We start from the raw sequence: 16293 nt of genomic DNA, 5'->3' as shown, positions 1-16293 counted from the left end.
ACCATGTATAACAGAGTTATTAGCTTTAGATTTTTTTTAAGTCGCATATTTCTGACGAAGTCCGACAGCATTCCATTCTTTACCATTTTAGGCAAAATATCACAAATTACAGATTAACCTGTTAGATTTTCAACATATATGTATACATTTTTAATATAACTTCTTAACAAAATCACTAAAAAGCTACATTTTAGCGGGAAGGAATATGATTTGTGTGGTTTGACATGTTAATAATGACATCATGAGCACTTGTGCTTAATATTTGTAAAACATGTTGTTTGCTGTTTGTGTTGCATTTTGTGTTTAAAATATATTACATCTTGGTATCAAATTGTTTGTTTTGTTGAATCTTAATAGAATTTATTAAAAATGATTACTTTATAGTTGATTCTGAGTAGTATGACCTATCTCCTATCATCGACTGATATAAGAACTTCCTGTTGAACTGATATAAAAGAATATAATAGGCAGTGTTATATCAGGCAGATATCAATGCAGCGGTATGATAAAATTTGATTGCGGTACACAATACTTATTCTGGATTTTAGTCATTCAACATTAAATGTATCGACGATTTCCTGGGCTGACATGAATCAATTTACCGCATGAGCAATGTCATGATATAAACGTTAACATGTAATGGTCCATCACATCTGCGTTGAATAATCACCAAATATTTATTAATGTAAACGTTTTTCAGAGTTAATATTTCTGTTCCAAATGTTAAAATGTGTAATCATTTTCAACCTTAAAAAAATATGTAACTGTCATGTGCCTAGTTAGACTGTGTCTAAGTCCTCGTATGACTTCAATCTTAATCCATGCTAATTTATATTAGAATGTGCATGCATTTATGTGATACATGCGAAAAGAGGTATTCCATGAAGTGTCAAATGTGCAGCAAAATTAGTTAATGCAACAATAATGTGTGTTTATTTCGTCTGATTGTATACATGATAGCAGATAATTTAGTTTCACTAAGCATTCGTGTTTTGTATTAAGGCCTTTAGCAGGGAAAATCCCCGTGTTTTATTGATTAAGTGTTGAATCATTTCATTCCATTGCTGTAAACAATTTCGCGATTTATGTTCAATAATTGTTTGCTTTCCAATACGCATTTGCATAGCCGATTGTCCCGCGGAACTGCTGTTGTAAATATATTGTACAATCATGTCCATTTAATATATCGCAAAAGAGGCTCGGTAGTCAAAAATCGATGGCATTGATAAATATAGTTTAATACTACTTGAAGTGATTATATATATTCTTGGAATATGCTGATATGAAGAAATGTACAGTTTTGTTTATGATACGTTTATTTTAGAATTGTTGCTCATTTTTAGAGTTGATAAATATATTTTGTACTGACTATCTATTAATAGATATGTTTTAATGGCTATGGGGATGTTATTCATATGTAATGTAACAGCAAAATGCATACAATAATATGTATTTTATTGAATTTTAAAGTCATTATTTTGAAAAAAGAAGTTCATAATCTGCCATTATGAATCATGTACTTGAAAAATTTCAACAAATTAACATTCCCTTTTTGAGTTAAACATGTTTTGTTAAATATTTCTTGCACTAATCTGTAAATGTACAGATTGATAATCTGTAAATTCACAGATAATCTGTCAAAAGGCCACTTTCTTAGAGTTAGACATGTAATACAGGCTGTATATAGGTTTATCATAAAAATAAAATCTCGCTGCGTTAAATAAACACATAAATTTGCTGAAGAAATGAAATTTTGCAGGGTCGCGAAAATATGTGACAACTTGCCGGCCGGATAGAGTCACCATATTAAAAGCGGGTGAGCAAAAATGAGCTTGTCTTTTCATGAACTTTTTAAACACATTTGGGTTCATAAAAGATCAAAGTAATGTACTATATAACTTCTATGCACTTCTACAGACGTACAACTGGAGAAGCTTCCAAATATGGTCTTTTTCGTAAAATGACAAATTTTAGAATTTTTGCAAAAGTCAACAACATGTGGTATCAATGGAAAGAGCATGATCTCCCCTGCAAATTCGCATATTCGGCTTGAAAATATATGTATATCTTGGCCAATGACAAACACTTTTACATACCCACTGATCACATGATTTTCCAAATGGCCGCTCCCATGGACAAATTTTTTCCAAATGTCGGTCAGCTTTAAGAGCTGTTTGCAGAAAGTGTTCGCTTTATTAGAGCATTCAAATATGAAAAATAGGCATTTCAATCTTTCTTTTACATCGGTGTTGAATTTCAAGAAAATTCCTTTCATTTTAATTTATTTACAAACTGTTTTATAAATCTCGTATTTACATTGCGTCAGAAGGTAAAGCCAGTATAGCCGAAAACATCGACGTCGCTAATTATACAAAAGAAGTGTTGGAAAGGAATAAACGTAATGAGAAAACTTAAATTTAAACTAGATAGTCAATCCCTTGAAACTATTTACATCTCGCTTATTCGCCCAATTCTCGAATACGGTTACATCCTATTCGACGACTGCACACAGGACAATAAGTACGAGCTCGAAAAAAATCTACACGAAGCAGCAATTATTGCTACTGGCAAAACAAAACTAGTATCTATTGAAATACATCAATCATAAATCGGTTGGGAATCTCTAGAATCTAGGCGAAATAAACACAAACTCATTATGTTTTACAAAATGAAAAATTCGCATGTTTCTGATAACCTTGCTGACCTTGTCCCGCTTACAGTAGGTCAGTCTGTCCCTTACTCTTTAAGAAATAGTAGCGACATTCAAAACGTCAACTTCCGAACACCAATATAATATAAGAACACATTTTTACCCTCAACGATCGGCAGTTTCAATTCCTTTCCAAATCATATTCAAAATGCCCCATCTCTTGCCGCGTTAAAAAATATGTTAAATACTAACACTTAACATTCCGGTAGTCCAAAACATTTTTACCATGGGCCGCGAAATCTTCAATTTTTTCATACACGTCTTCGCACCAATTGTCATTCTCTTGCTGCCTGCTCATCTTTTTAGCAAAAACATTATTGACTCGCCTAACTGCATTTCCTGTGACGAAATTGGAGACTGCAACCACATTTTAGCTCACCTGAGCACAACGTGCTCATGGTGAGCTTTTGTGATCGCCTTTTGTCCGTCGTCTGTCGTGCGTCAACATTTTGCCTTGTGAACACTCTAGAGGCCACATTTATTGTCCGATCATCATAAAACTTAATCAAAACATTTGTCCCATTGATACCTCGACCGAGTTCGAAACTGGGTTATGCTGGGTCAAAAACTAGGTCACTAGGTCAAAAAAAAGAAAAACCCTGTGAACACTGTTGAAGTCACATTTGATGCCCAATCTACATGTTACTTTGTCAAAATGTTTGTATAAATGATATGTTGGTTGAGTTCAAAAATGGTCCCGGTCCGTTGAAAAACATGGCCGCCAGGGGGCGGGGCAGTATTCCTTATACGGCTATAGAGAAACCTGGTGAACACTCTAGAAGTCACAATTTTTTCCCAATCATCATGAAACTTGATCAAAACATTGGTTTCATTGATATCTCGAACGAGTTCAAAAATGGTCCAGATCGGTGAAAAAACATGGCCGCCAGGGCGCGGGGCATTTTTCCTTATATGGCTTTAGTAAAACCTTGTTAACACTCTAGGGGCCACATTTATTGTCCAATGCTCATGAAATATGGTCAGAAGATTTGTCTTATTGATATCTTGGATGAGTTAGAAAATGGTTACGTTTGCTTGAAAAACATGGCTGCCAAGGGGCGGCGCATTTTTTCCTTATATGGCTATATATGACTATAGTAAAAATCTTGTTAACACTCTAGAGGCCACGTTTATAGTCCGATCTTCATGAAACTCGGTCAGCAGATTAATCTCAATAATATCTTGGACGAGTTCAAAAATGATGCCGGTTGGTTGAAAAACATGGCTACCACAGAGTCGGGGCATTTTTCCTAATATGGCTATAGAAAAACCCTGTTAACACTCAAGGGGTCACTTTTTTCCGATCATCATGAAACTTGGTCAGAAGATTTGTCCCAATGATATCTTGGATGAGTTCGCAAATGGTTTTGGTTGCTTTAAAAACATGGCCACCAGGGGCGGGGCATTTTTCCTTTTATGGCTATATACGGCTTTAGTAAAACCTTGTAAACACTCTAGAGGCCACATTTATTGTATAATCTTGATGAAATTTGGTCAGAAGATTGGTCTCAATGATATCTTGGATGAGTTCGAAAATAATTATGTTTGCTTGATAATATCTTTTAAGAGTTCAAAAATGATGCCGGTTGGTTAAAAAACATGGCTGCCAGGGGGCGGGCATTTTTCCTTTTATGTCTATAGTAAAACCTTGTTTTAAACTCTAGAGGCAACATTTATTTTCCGATCTTCATGAAACTTAGTCAGAAGATTTGTCCCAATAATATCTTGCTATCTCAGGTGAGCGACTTTGGGCCTTTCAGGCCCTCTTGTTTCTTTAATTGGGAAAAATACCGTGTAGAACGAGCTCAGCTTATAAATAGTTTATCGCAGATATGCTCTCCATCATTATACGTGTTTCTGTTTGGCGATCCTTCGCTTTCTGTCGATGAAAATTGTATCATTTTTAACCATGTTCAGCGCTCCATAAAATCAACCAAGAGATTCTAGCCGCCATCCATTTTCTTCTCTCTGCCACTTTTCTTCTCCATAAAGTTCTACATGACCTCTTATTACTTCGAGATCAATACTATTGTTTTGTTTATGTTTCCTCCCCCCCCCCCCCCCTCAGTTTCTATTTCTTTTCCCCTGTAAAATTGCTTATGTTTCTTTCCGTCAATGTTAGTGGACTTGTATAAACCTTGCATTCTGTATTATGTTTTTTATTTATTTTGTATTGTCAATTTACAACGACGTCATGTCATAATGGCATGCGTATAATATATATAATTTATCGGGAGAGGGCTCCAATAAGGTTCGCCTTTCAGCCCAATCTTATGTCAATGTCATGTAACTTATGAATATGTTACTATGTCGTAATAAATAAGTTTAAACCAAATATCGCGTGTCGCGCAAAATATCGAGTATCGCGTCGTGTGTCGCGGTCTGAAATTAGAACGCGATACACGAGGTTCGGATAATATGGGTGATATTTGAATAATAAAATATCGTGCATCGCCGCGACAGATCGCGCAAAATATCGTGCGCCGCTTGGTGTTTCGTGCGTCGCCCTTTGAACGCGAGACACGACACACGAAGCGATCCTCGATATTTTGCGCGACAGTCACGGCGACGCACTATATTTTGCACCGTCGCGGCGACGCACGATTTTTTTTTGCGCCACAGTCGTGACGACGCACGATATTTTGCACTTTCGCGGCGACGCACGATATATTTAACACGATATATCGCCTTCTGGGCTACCTACACAAGGGCTATATTTCGTGGTACATTCTCGCTAGTCGCTTCGTGTATCGCGAAAAATTTCGTGCGTAGCCGCGACTGTCGCGCAAAATATCGTGTATCGCTTCGTGTGTCGCCCATGATGAAAGAAGGGCGAGATTATAGATGGCATTTTCCGGATTCCGTATGATCTGGACCTCGAGCCTGTTCTTCCATGTTGCTGCTGTACTGTATCGGGAGCAGATTTTACTCTTGACGATCTTTTTTGAATTGGAAGGCCCACTTTGAAAATAAGTTTCATTTTGGCAGGTATTTTGACGGTTTAGCAAAGAACATTTGTTACAATTTCGAGATTCGATTGCAGAATTATTGAATCAACGCAAATTAACCTGCTTTTACAGAAGTTATCGTCGGTCCAGGTTAGACCCTGTGTTGGGATGTAGTAGTAGTGGCTCTCCCGGGGCTGTCCGTGTGGGACTGTTGTGTGTTGCTGTCGGGTTCGGCCGTGTTGGTACGGGCTGGTCCATGTGGATGCCGTGTTGTCACCGGGTTGATCGTCTTTAGGCGATTGTCGATGCTCAAAAAAAATCCAAAAGTCCACGGATCGTGCCGGATCTTAATCCGGGGGAGGATCCAGGATTGTCGTATCAGTACGTGCTTATATGGAGCTTTAGCAAAATATCGCTTATGCCATAATAACGTTGATTGATTGCAATAGTACACATCACCATTCAGGAAAAGATCGATGTTGTGTTTGCTGCGAACGGAGGTAAAAGGTCAAGTAAAAACATGTTTCATAAATTTGCTAATTGACTCTGCGATTTTTTGTTTTATTTCGCATAAACGTGATCGAACAATTCTTTACGAATGATTGGCTGGATAAATGTAGTCTCAATTGTAAGGTTATATGAAAAACAGCCTGTATGAAATGTATACAAACATGTGCAAGCGTATTTTCAAAACAATGAATATATTTCGCATATTAAATCATATGAAATGGGTGGTTATACGTTTTGTTATGTGTAGATGTCTCGGATTATAATATAGTTTAAACGGTTATCAAAATTATAAATAATGAGAACAGCAAACAAGTACGCATACTATGGAGGGATTATTCAATATTAAAATCTAAACAAAATATCGTGATTAATAAGGTAATATAGATCGTCTTACAACATCGCACCATTATAATAACTTTTTAACATATACATCAGGACGTTCGCGAACAACAGTTCTGTTCATTTAACGAGATAACAAATGCTTCCTTCTACTATTGCACTAAAATTTGATATATTAACTTCTTCATCATCGAAAAATAGCACCGTCCGTTTTTGATCCACGCCATCAATTCTAACCGATTCGTCTAGCCCATCATGAACTGCGTCCGGTTCGTCTTCGCCTGTGCCGTACTGACCTGGGTCCGTTTCGACGTTGTCGTTTCGTACTTCACTGGTTTCGAGCCGACTACATATATCCAGAAAAACCTCCGCCTTATCATAACCACATATTATAACGTTCCCCTTTCTCGCGTATTTCCCAGGATATATTTCGGCAGAATCTGTTTCCTTAATGAAAATATCTGTCAAGCCGAGTTTTTCTACCTCTATAAGAAGAGTTTCCAAATTTAGTCTCGTTGGATGTATTGCACTGATTACGAACAACTCACACTTCCGGTTTTCTTTCCAATTCTTCAAATCTTTCTTGGCAACTCGCGACGTGATCGTACGTGTCTCTTTATTGTATACTTTAAGGGTGTTGTCCCAGTCGAAAACAACTCTGCTTCCTTCGGGAATAAGATCTCCCCCAATCTGGCTACATGTTCTTGTCTCCATCTTAGCTGTTGATAATAAATTCTATTGCTCAGAGCGAATAAAATAAATCCAGTGATGTGGAAACTTCGTTGACGAGAAAATACGAGTTTCCACGTGTTGCACAAATTCCTCCAATCATTTGCTCTTCGAAGTTAACGTTCACGTCGATATCATGCAGCAGTTTCCATAATAAAGTACCAAACATACTTTCTTTAGCCCGTAACTACTGTATAATCAATACTTATATCGTCTGCGTATCCAGGGTGGGTAATTCAGCCGAGTCGCGAGTGGTGCTCGTCCACATTTGTGTAATCAATGCTGTTTAGAAATAGCAAAGATCTATCAATAATGTTTATTGATAGATCTTTGGATATAGGAAATGTGTTATTTGTTTTTTTATTTCATTTTATGATCAATGCCGATATCGACCCATCGATCTTTAAACAGTCCATCAATATCTAAGTATACGATCTAATTAATATTATCGACTTTTTACCGTATTAATTTGTCAAGCATATCAATTCCTAGTCTGGATTACCTGCCCCTGTCACTTTGTATTATTGTACGACGGGAACAGAATAATCAATTCCTACAGAATAGGCGTAGGTTGACAACCATGGGTGAAAAAAGATCACAGCCAACTTAGGGGAGACCATACGAATAAGTGAAACACACAGTAACACCCCTTGCATATTTTATGTTTGGAAATGTTATTTTCAAAATTGACGTGTGTTTCATTACAATTTCTATTATCAAACGTTGTATACGAATAATTAGAATAACTGTTTTAAAATCCTAAAGCTATACAATAATGTAAATTATGAGTTCGACCGAGAAACAAGAAAACAATAAAAGTGCCGGCACTGACACAAATACATGTACAACAGCCACTCAAACCAAATTAAGACGGTTCATTTTAAATCCAACACCTTTCAGCCTTATTAGAACAACTATTAATATTGCACAAAACGTAAACAGAATCCACCACGGATTTCCCTTAAACGCTGTGCGTAATGACAGCTCCTTCGTGTTTTCATAGACTCTGGTTCCATCTTCACCCCACGAAACCCGATACCTTGTGAGCCGTGTAATACCATAGGGGACAGTGCTGTGTATTTTGGCATGAACTTACATAGGGAAAGAAAATTAGAAAAAATAACATTTTCAAAGTCGAATTTGAAACAACTGTGTATTAACATTGATAACAAAGGTATTGGCCTACATGAAGAAAAATCCTGACAAATTTTCTTAAAAAATGAGCGAAATGTGGCTCCCTTTAGTAGAAGATCATGCAAAACGGGCCATGTTCAGACATTTAGGGGAGAACAACTGCTTTAATTTGCAAGCCGCTACAATAATTAAAGGATTTATACATACTTTCACATGTCTGCCATAACCTCTCAGAAGGGTTTCTCCAGAAAACTATTTCTTGTGCAGAAATTTGCGTTTTAAATGACCATGTTGGGAAAACATGGATACCATCTGGGGAAGACCAGGAAACCTTATGTGAGCAGTGACTTTAAAATTCTTTTTCGTGACGAAAAAACCCTAATTTTCAACCATTTTGTTGCAATTTCTTTGCTTTGCATAGGCCTATAGTAAGTGTATGTGGGCACATATACATGTACATACAAATGTACTTGTAATGCTTTTTAAAACATTCTATGATATTCTTTGCCTTTCATCCAACATCATTTCAGAAACTTGCATCCTTTGTCTGATATATAATGTGGTTATGCAATGTCCACTTTAGATATGTAAAGCTGATAAAGCTGTAATATGAGCTTTTATTAGTCCCATATTGGTTGGCAACTTGCATTGTTACATCTGCAAGTGGGATAGACAGGAATAGTTGCTTTTGCACAGTGTTCCATTTCATCCTCTTAATATATCACATGCATTTAGCAAGTTGCTTAGTGCTTTCTGGTGGTGTGTTATTAATAACTTAGCAAACTTCTTCTCAAGAAGGTCATACATCTATCTATCTATCTATCTATACTGTCTAACTCCCCTTGCGGGTATTATTGACAGGATATATTTCTTGACATCTTCTGTACAGAGACCCGATCTGACTTTTAATCTTCCAGCTGGTGTTATTTTGTGCTTAAACAAAAGTAAGATGTAATCAATAGTCATGAAGTGAAGCAAATTTAATTCATTATACTTTATCTATTGGCAACATAGACATCACATTTCACTATTACAGCGACAGACAATGATTGTAGAGAATTTCCAGATAGGTAATTTCTACACAACCAAATGTAATTTTATTATAGACACATTTAGGAATAAAATATCTACCAAAATATGCATTATTACTACACTGAGCGTATATTGACAGGAGTTGAATCGAGTATTTGACCTTACTGTAGTAAATTCAATTTATACAAAAACTAATCATCCGATTTTATTGGTTTATACGTTATCTTGTTGCTTATTAATTCCTCTTAAAAATTTATAACTTTTAGTATATTTCCGTTGTTATTAATGGATTTATAGCGCGTTAAACACAAACAATAAACATGTTATGTTTTACCCCCGCGCGTTTAACCGTGTCGTAACTTAGTCACCTGACCGGTAGCTATCGATTAGCGTACATCGAAGCGCCGAGGTTATACATTTTGATGTACCCACTCACGTCTTTTTTAAAATTATAGTTTCATTTCTCGGCCGATTTTAGCCATTAGAAGGCCTACGTTTTGTAGTTTTCAGATATATAAATATATATGAAGTTTTTTCTTCTGATTTGCGCAGCCCGGCGAGTTATAACTTTAACTTTTGCAAATATCATACCGTTTTAAAATCTAGATTTACGGTACGTACTGTACACCGATTTGTAGCGTTTATATTTGGAGTTCAGTTTTTGAAACTACATCTTGCTTAGGAGAAAAGAATTCTGTATACGACATAAAAAATGGTTTAGAAATGAAAATAAATAAGGAATGAAGGCATGAGAAAGTAACGCGCGATCCTAACGCTCCGAACGTTTGGAGTTTTAGAATCTAGGTTGACATGTTCGTACTTCATACCGATTTGTAGCATTCATATTTGGAGTTCAGTTTTAAACATTACATCTTGCTAAGGAGAATAGAATTATGTATATGATAACAAAAAATGGTTAAAAAATGAAAGTAAGTAAGGAATGAAGACAGAAGAAAGTAGTGCGCGGTCTTAACGCACCGAACTGATGCTACGGTCATGGCGCTTATGCTTTTGTTTAAATAACGGTCATTTAATTTCCTTTGACATGATGATTATTTTTCTTATGCAATACATTGAAATACATTGTTCTAGAAACTTATGAATTAAGCTAATTATTATTGAAGCTTAATAAATTAACGATTACAGCTCTTGTTTATAACACAGACGGGGTGTTAATTTTATGATGAGACAGCGTAACAACAGCTGAAATCGTTAATTTATTAATCTCATTAATAATTAGCTTTATTGATATGTTTCGTGAACAAAATATTTCAATATATTCCATAAAAAATATAATAATCATGACAAAGGAAATTAAATGGCCGGTATCTAAACAAAAGCATACCGAAATCGCCAAGACCGTAGCATCAGTTCTCTGCGTTAGGACCGCGCGATACTTTCGTACGCCTTCATTCCTTACTTACTTTCATTTTTAAAACCATTTTTTTCTTTCCTATACAGAATTCTATTAACATAAGCAAAATGTAAATTTTTTAAACTGAACTCCAAATGTAAACGCTACAAATCGGTATAAAGTACGAACATGTCAACCGTAAATCTAGATTCTATTTAAAACGGTGTGATATTTGCAAAAGTTAAAGTTATAACTCGCCGGGCTACCCAAATCAGAAGAAAAACATAATATAAAAAATACTTCTATATCTGAAAACTACGTAACGTAGGCTTTTCTAATGATACATAATTCGTCAAAATCGGCCGAGAAATGAAAGTATAATTAACAAGAAACCGTCGAAGACGGGTGATGCTCCCCAAAGGTTGTTTTTTTTTTGTCACAATATTGCACTATATATTCAGATAAAAGGAAACGTTTTGAGGGCACAGTAGTTGGGGGACAAAAATGTCTTTATAGAAAATTTTAAAGGGCCATAACTCTGTGAAAAATCATCCGACCAGAACCCGCTGATAATATGCACATCTCCTCTTGGTAGTGAAGCTTCCCATAAAGTTTCATTGAATTCCGGTCATTAGTTGCTGAGAAATACTCAAATAGCCCGGACAAAACTTGTGCACGGACGAACACACGGACGGACAGACGAAGCGGCGACTAAGCCTCCCCCAAAATAAAAAGACGTGAGTGGGTACATCAGAATGTATAACCTCGGCGCTTCGATGTACGCTAATAGATAGCTCCCGGTCACGTGACTATGTTACGACAAGATATTTGCCGATACGGTACCGTTTCGTATCCGTCTCATCTACAGTCCGTGATTACCAGATTGAATTTCTCATTCAACCATAAGAAAACATTGACGAAATTCATTTATTAAATTAAACTGTAAACAAAATAACACAGGAACTTCGAAACGTCATGGTAGCCAAACTTCGAAACGTCATGGTAGCCAATGTTACTTTCGTTTTCGTTTGAAAATATGTTGTTGTTTTTTGTAATTATTTTGTACATTTAACAATACAAAGTACAGTTGATTTAAAGAATAACACTTACCTTGCTCACAGACAAGTTTAATCCAAATAATATTAATAGCATCAAGCTAAAATCGGTATCAACATCATCACGTGTTGAACTCTAGTTTGTGGCTATAAACTCGCCATGGCAAAATTCGTTAAAAGGGGAGTAACAAGTCCGCTCATTGAAATTAAAAGGTCAAAATCAACAATTTGTTTGATAGGCAATTCCTTCCATGGCCAGTATGTGCCGATTTTAATGTTACTTAAATACGCTAAACAGTAAAATCACAGAAAACATTAGGCAATTTAAACAAAATTACTGTAAGCGCAAGTTTAGCGACGTCATTGCAAATGAGTTTTTCTCATTACGACGCTTGCCGAATACCGAAAGTCTCAGAACACGCCACATAAATATTATACATGCAACCCCCATATACACTTATTAAGACATCATTTTATGTACCGAACCAATTAATTTATGTGACAAAGCAGTGAAGTCTTCCTTTATATTTTCCAAAATAGTGGTGGTAAAAAGAAATAAAACTCGAGAATGTTGAAAATGCACTATTGATAATATATAAGGCATTAAAAGTACATTTGTATGCATATTTGCTCACATACACTTACTATAGGCCTCTGCAAAGCAAAGAAATTGCAACAAAATGGCTGAAAATTAGTTTTTTTGTCACGAAAAAGAATTATAAAGTCACTGCTCACATAAGGTTTTCTGGTCTTGCCCAGATGGTATCCATGTTTTCCCAACATGGTCATTAAAAACGCAAATTTCTCCACAAGAAATAGTTTTTTGGAGAAACTCTGCTGAGAGGTTATGACAGATATGTGAAAGTTTGTATAAATCCTTTAATTATTGTAGTGGCTTGCAAATAATGCAGTTTTTCTCCCCTAAATGCCTGAACATGGCCCATTTTGCCCGATCTTCTACTTCAGGGAGCCACATTTCGCTCATTTTGTAAGAAAATGTGTCAGGATTTTTTCTACATGTAGGCCAACACCTTTGTTATCAATGTTAATACACAGTTGTTTCAAATTCGACTTTGAAAATTTTAATTTTTCCAATTTACTTTCCCCATGTAATTCGTGCCAAAATACACAGCACTGTCCCCTATGGTATAACACGGCTCACAAGGTATCGGGTTTCCTGGGATGATCTTGGGTTTAATCAATCTTAATGGGTGAGGTGAGTATATGTCCGAATGCGATTAAGTAAAAATACACGGATGACCTTAAATGGGGATAAAAAACACGTGGGCATGTTCTATCCCACCAACGGTTGAGCCAATGCCCAGATAAGCGTGTGTGCTGCATTTCTTGGTTATAAATTTATAATGCACTATATTTACAGTCAAACTACTATTTTATAATAAGTATTTACCAAACGTGTATATAGTATTTCCTAAATGATTCATAAACATGTATGACGAGCGTTTATAAACACTAAGCTAGTATTATTTTTTAATAAAAAGGGAAACTTTAAAGTAAAGTCGGGATACTTCTCGGGAGCGGCAAAATACGTAGAGCTCAGTCAAACAATAAAAGTATGCCGGTTAAACGATGGTTTTGCAGAATCGTTTGAAGAATTTCAGCCAAATAGTTCATACAATGACAGCGCAAAGTACGTTTACCCATTTATGCCTAGTGGACTCTCCCATCCTTCTAAATTGGATCAATTTATTTCCGAAATTAGGAATGCCTAGTATATTTATTTCTATATTTAGAATATTTCTTACATAAATGTATTTAAGCAAAAAGCCCAGACCCTGGTGAGACGCCGCATCATGCGGCGTCTCATCAGGGTCTACGCTGTTTGCCAAGGCCTTTTTTCTATACGCTAGGCATAAATGGGTTAAATGAAATAATATAAGTCCGAGTCCCACCTTAGCACGGTAAGACACGGCAGTCCTGGATCGCCTCGGATCAAGATCCGGAACGCTCCGGGACGATCGGTAAACTTTTTGGAATTTGTGAGCGTCAATGGTCTTCCAAAGACCACCAGCCGGCGACAAAACGGTATCCGCACGAACCAACCCGTACCAACACTGACAGCACCGGCAGCAACACGCAATAAACACGGCGCTTAACGGACTGTCTCGGAACAACACGGCAGACATACAAATACGCCGGATACACACGGACCAACACGTCTTCTATACGGACAATCCCGGACCAGCACGAACTAACATGGCAGCAATACGGACCAAGCACGATTTTCCCCGGACCGACAATAATTTATTTTGAATAAGTTTGATTTTTGGTAATTCCAAAAAATTGACAGAGGATTCCATTAATTCGGTTGTCCGGTTAACGCTTTAGTTGGTACACGCGCTTAATTCTCACCATGGCGATTCGGATTGAATACATGTTCCTACGTCAGTTGTATTTTGTTGTCACCGTACCGGACAGGTGGGGTTTCCTCCGGATACCCCCAACAGCACATGACCAAAGTAAAATTTAAATCTTTCAGTAAGAAAATAGCTGGTTATTTCAGGCATGATTTAAACTTTGTCCAATATTTCGTGAGCAAAGTAAATTAAGTAGTAGGAGTGCTTGGATACACTCCGGATACTCACATAATGCAGCCTCGGGAATTCTGAAATACACTCACACACACAAAAAACACACACACGCACGCACGCACGCACGCAGGCACGCACGCACGCACGCACGCACGCATGCACGCACACAAACACACATTCTACAATCGGATCTCGAATCAGTAACCTCCTTTTTCGTGTAAAAAGCTAAAACGTCAAAATGTCAGCCAAAATGAAACGTACGTTAAAAGTGGGCTTTTCCGTTCCAAAACGTTCGTTACGAGCACCATATCCGCTCCCGATGAAGAACAACAAAAACACGAAGACTTAAGCTCGAGGTCCAGGCCAAGATCGCCATCAGATTCACAAGTAGATCTACAAGTATCAGCACCACCCACGCAAACTGACGCTAAAAAGGGGGAAGTTAATCGGGCTCTGCTGACCTGATCAAATTCCCACGCCTTAAGTGATGAACTTACCCCATTCAACACACTAACCACTTATTTTCTGTTTAATGAATACCATGTAAGTACAACGTGTTTCGCTGAAATTTGTTCCCGGACGTTAGATGACGCACACGGACGATCAATGCATAGAAATCAGTGTTTACACACGGTCTGGACAGAATGTAAACACACCGTTAAGAACTTTATTTTTGCAAATATCTCAAGTTATTGAAATACATTTGCACAATCTTTAGTGCATAAACGACAGTTCTTGCAGTTGGCGCCGAAGGTATCTTAAGGTATAAGAATAAATTATTGAATACGTCTGAAATCGTTGACATAATTTCAAGTTGCGTGAAACATTGCCGTGTACAATGAATGCAGTAGATACCTAATTTTTGAACAAGAACACAGGCTTATCAAATAAAGTATTTCCGATGTATTTTAAATTGTCATAAGCAGCATAAAAATCTATCTTTAATGCCCTAGTTGAAATTCTTAAGAAAATAATTTTAAAACGTTATATGAAATAAAGCACCACTTACCGTCGCGCACACATCCATTAAAGTTAAAAGGGGAATCCCAAAATGCCACGTGATCCTGCACCCTCGATATGACTGTTCACTGACCCTATTCGATAGCTTCACGGACCGTCCCGGATAATCCCGTATTCAGTCATCGTCCCGGATAAACACGGCAACTTTGAACTCATCAAAACGTCCTTGTTGGCTTCCAATGGCCTTCCCGGACGTTCCATGACCTACAAAAAACGACGGCGTCTATCTGGGATTGGGATTTCACGACATTTCAACCAGCGCACACCAACTTCATTTCACTTCAAACATTAAATACATAACATTTTGTTTGTGAAATGCTTAACATAATAAGTGTGGATTATTGCTTATTTAGCAACAAAAACGTGGATGGAGAATGGTGTTCAATAACATTCACGATTTATATAAATTCGAGGTTGAATCGAACCACAGGTGGTTAGCGTGTGGCTATGATATTAATTAGTGAAAACATCATTTTGAATGATAAATAATCATATTATAACGAAAAATTAACTTTTCTGAAAAAAAAAAAATATTTCACTATCAAATATATATATAACCTTGTTATATATATATTTGATAGTGAAATTTTTTTTTTCAGAAAAGTTATTTTTTCGTTATAATATGATTATTTATCATTCAAAATGATGTTTTCACTAATTAATATCATAGCCACACGCTAACCACCTGTGAATCGAACGTAACGGTATTTCCGGCTGCGTGTTGGATTGATCACAAGAATCTGAACGAACAAAAAAGAATCGAACCGACAAACCGCTGGTTATTGCCACAGGAATCACTTGTGCTATCGCGTCGTTTAATTCCTACAAATCGGATCTCTGGAACGTTGTATATTTCAGCACTCATCAACATTTGGCAAGAAATTCATTAAACAAACCATGTGCGGTTGTT

General features: G+C 36.7%; 1 long non-coding RNA gene across 1 annotated transcript; it reads right to left on the bottom strand.

Moving 5' to 3' along the window:
• Positions 1-6198: 6198 nt before the first annotated feature.
• On the bottom strand, positions 6199-11984 carry LOC127845841 (uncharacterized). Its single transcript, XR_008033418.1, has 2 exons — positions 11867-11984; positions 6199-9303 (listed from the first exon to the last, which is right to left on the bottom strand). It is a non-coding gene; the product is annotated as an uncharacterized LOC127845841 (long non-coding RNA).
• Between the last annotated feature and the right edge of the window lie 4309 nt (positions 11985-16293).

This window comes from Dreissena polymorpha, chromosome 9 (assembly GCF_020536995.1).
Source record: "Dreissena polymorpha isolate Duluth1 chromosome 9, UMN_Dpol_1.0, whole genome shotgun sequence".
In the NCBI taxonomy this organism is placed as follows: Eukaryota; Metazoa; Mollusca; class Bivalvia; order Myida; family Dreissenidae; genus Dreissena; species Dreissena polymorpha.
The sequence above is the reverse complement of the archived record's forward strand: the minus strand, read 5'-3'. Positions and strand labels throughout refer to the sequence as shown.